Here is a 3,615-nt window from a genome sequence, read left to right on the forward strand (position 1 = left end):
TCCAAGGAATCTCAGGGTTGAATTGAGCTTAGAGGGATGACACTTTTAAGAGAGCAGCACATTTCTATCTCATTTTCTTTGTGCTATCGGGGGGAAAAAATCAAACCAATTGTCCCTGTTCTTTGTGTAAAATCTGATTTCTGAACTTGTAGTGCAGTAGCCAAGACATTTGCAATGATGAACAAGATACTCTGGGTACCTTAAATGACATTTTGTTCCTGTTATACTTTACAGTAGCTCTGGATCACACAAAATAGTATTTGAAGGTGGAGAAAGAGGTAGTTGTTCCTGGCCGAGGCAAAAGCCCTGCAAGTATTTTGATTGGTTTCTCAGTGCCAGGTAGATGCAGTGCATGAAGGAGAGGAGGCCAGAGAGTTCTCTGGCAGCAGCGCACGCTCGTCTCTGCCCGCTNCATCTCTGCCCGCTTTGATTTCAATTGTGGCAGTGGGTTACGTTCGGAATTTTCCATAGAAAATTACTTTGAAATTTTTAAAAATCAATTTTATTTGTGTATAATTTACACAAAACAAACATTTCCAATGTTCTTCACTCATTCCTAAGATCCAAGTCTCCCTCTAACGCTTTTCATCTGAGCGAGATGATCCGTAGCATTTCTTGTGCAGATCTGGTGCAAACAGATTTTCTGAATTTCTTTTATCTGAATATGGCTTTATTTCACACTCACTCTTGAAAGATATTTTTGGGGATGTAGAATTTTGTTCGCAAACTTTTTCCTTTCAGTCCTATAAAGATGTTCCACTGTCTTTTGGTCTTTATGCTTTTTGATGAGCCGTCTGTGATCATTCAAACATTAATCCTCGGTAGGTGATTTCTCATTTTTCTCTAGCTGCTTTCAAGAGTTTCTCTTTATTTCTGGCTTTTAGCAGTGTGGCTATGATAAAGCAGGGTTTTCTTTGAATCTGTCCTATTTGGCATGTTCTGAACTTCTTGAATTTATAATTTATGTCTTCACCAAATTTGGGAAATTTTAATCATTATTACCTCAAATATTTTCTAACCCATTTTCTCTCATATCTCCTCCTGAGAGTCCAATTATATGCATATTAGACCCTTTCATATTGTTCACAGATCCCTCAGGCTCTGTTAATTTTTTTCCATCTTTTTTTCCTCTATTCTTCTCCAGACAGGATAATTTCTGTTACCTCTTTTCAAATTACTGACTTCTTTTTGTCATCTCCATTAATAAATGTAGCCTAGTCAGTAAATTTTTTAAGATATGTTTCAGATTAAAATTTTCTATTTTTAAATATTTGTAATTTCTATGCTAAGATGCATCTATTTTTGTTTACTGTGGGCATACTTTCCTTTGTATCACTGAGCATCACTGTAATAGCTAACAGTCTGAACATCACAGGGTTGGCTTCGGCTCTTGAGAACTGATCACATTTTCTTGGTTCTTCATATATTAAGTAGTAGCACATTGACTCATATGAAAAAAGAATGTAATGTTTCTTTTTCTTTTAAATTATTTCAAAAAATAGTTTATTTTTCTAAACTTACTTCTTTACAAAGAGCTTTATCTACTGGAATTTGTCTGTCTTTGAGAGCCTACAACATGCAGGAAAATATACATACATCCCTGGAATTACTGTTTTGAATATAATATGTTCCTTATGCCATGAAAACCATTATCTTGCAGACCAGATGAATTAACGCATGATTATTAGTATTTCAAAAGAGTTTTTTTTAACTTTTAAAAGATTTCATAGGAGAGTTTTTAAGTTTTATTGAAAGACCTTAAACATCCTAAAAAAAGAGCAGAGCCATTACTCCTAAATTTCAAGCTAAGACCCAGTCTTGAATCCTCCTAGACAATTTAACATAAGAAGCCCGTCCTAGACAGTTTAACATAGGACATCCTTGAATTTGGGTGCTACTGCTGGATTCTGAACACTTTTTTATAATCCTTAAAGCTACAAATAGTTTGAAATCAATGAACACTTTTGTTTATAAAAGTCCGATTATCAAACAACTTTCAGGCCATCTGTCATATCAAGCAATTGAATTCAATTCATAAGAAGAAAAATATAATGAAAGGACAAATAATGAATTATGAAAGGGTTTCTTTTAACTTTGTTTTTAATATTTTTAAGGCCTGTGAGTGTCCACTTGTGCTGTTTGTCTTCTTTATGCACAAAGGACACAGGCCTCCTTGCCTAATAATGGTATAAAAACTATGCATATGGGTGCCTGGGTGGCTCAGTCGTTAAGCGTCTGCCTTCGGCTCAGGCCGCGATCCCAGCGTTCTGGGATCAAGCCCCACATCGAGCTCCTCTGCTGGGAGCCTGCTTCTTCCTCTTCCACTACCCCTGCTTGTGTTCCCTCTCTCACTGGCTGTCTCTCTCTCTCTCTGTCAAATAAATAAAATCTTTAAAAAAAANCTTTAAAAAAAAACTGTATGCCTAGTAAATGTTCTTGGTTACATATTGTCTTATTTTAAAATGTCTTTTGGAATTCAGATAGTTTTATAGATATCATCTCAGATTCCTATTAATCCCTTTTAGAAAATTTTCCGTAAACTGTTTTCCTAGTTGTACGGAGCAGTTTGTCAGTGTAAAGTGTGATAGAGGGCTGTTATAAGTAACTACTGAGTTGCGAATGGAACATAAACTTATGAACTTTTCAATCTCATTTCCTAGACTCATTGGTTTTATTTGTCTCAACAGATTTCAACAAAGAAAGTACTGAGTAAATAGTTTTTAAAAAATGTCTTTCATAGCCAGTTCCTATTCTGATTTTGCTGAAACTGAGTACATAATTGCAAAGAAATAAAGCCATATGGTAAAAACACAATTCAGGGAGAGAGAAAAGTATCTAGCTCCTCCTTTTTAAACTGTCTCCCCCCTCCATTTTGGAAATAGCCTTATGGAGCTGAGGGTCAACCCATGTCCCCTCTTGGAACTCTCAGTTTTTCTCTTTCTTGCTTAAGTTGCTATATTTTGTGTGCCACAAATCCTCAAAGGGAAATATATGTTTTACTGAAACGTTTCCTATTAGCTTCATGTTATGTAAAGAAATGAAACTGTAATTAAAGGTGTGTGCTCTACGAATGTTTTATTTTGTCATTATCTGAAAACAAGTTTGCCTTTAGAGTATGGATAATAATTTGGCAATAATTATTTGGTCACCTGCTTTAAATTTTTAAAAAATTTATAGCAATTTTTCTTGTTTCTTTTTTACAGTCTATAACTNTGGTCACCTGCTTTAAATTTTTAAAAAATTTGGTCACCTGCTTTAAATTTTTAAAAAATTTATAGCAATTTTTCTTGTTTCTTTTTTACAGTCTATAACTGTAACAGTAACAAATTCAGACACAGCAAATGACATTATCAACATGTCACTACCAATGCTAGGAATAACTGTAAGTTGCCTGCAAGCTGTTTTTAGTTTAAAAACCAACTTTGACTTTTGAGATTTTTGTGTGTGTGTGTTCTGCACCCCCCATTATAAGACAGCTGATATTATTATAGATATCATAGTCATATTTTGTCTCCCCAAATTTAGAAATCGAAGGCAGCAAAGCTATATTATTAGCCTATACATGGTTGCTATTCTTGTATTCCCATTTTAAATTTTCTGCAAATTCAAAATCAA

General features: G+C 34.4%; 1 long non-coding RNA gene across 2 annotated transcripts in view; it reads left to right on the top strand.

Annotated features, from left to right (window-relative positions):
- The first annotated feature begins 763 nt into the window (after positions 1–763).
- The window catches only part of LOC117797639, a 5,674-nt gene continuing 2,822 nt past the window's right edge, over positions 764–3,615 (top strand). Inside the window, exons 1-2 of one of the 2 annotated variants that reach the window (XR_004622627.1) lie at positions 764–821; positions 3,305–3,382. This is a non-coding gene — a long non-coding RNA (uncharacterized LOC117797639). Of the gene's footprint in view, positions 822–2,687; positions 2,710–3,304; positions 3,383–3,615 lie in introns of those variants that run through there. The other variant, XR_004622628.1, reaches the window with a different exon arrangement.

The sequence above is a fragment of the Ailuropoda melanoleuca genome, unplaced genomic scaffold, assembly GCF_002007445.2.
Source record: "Ailuropoda melanoleuca isolate Jingjing unplaced genomic scaffold, ASM200744v2 unplaced-scaffold104, whole genome shotgun sequence".
Lineage (NCBI taxonomy): Eukaryota > Metazoa > Chordata > Mammalia > Carnivora > Ursidae > Ailuropoda > Ailuropoda melanoleuca.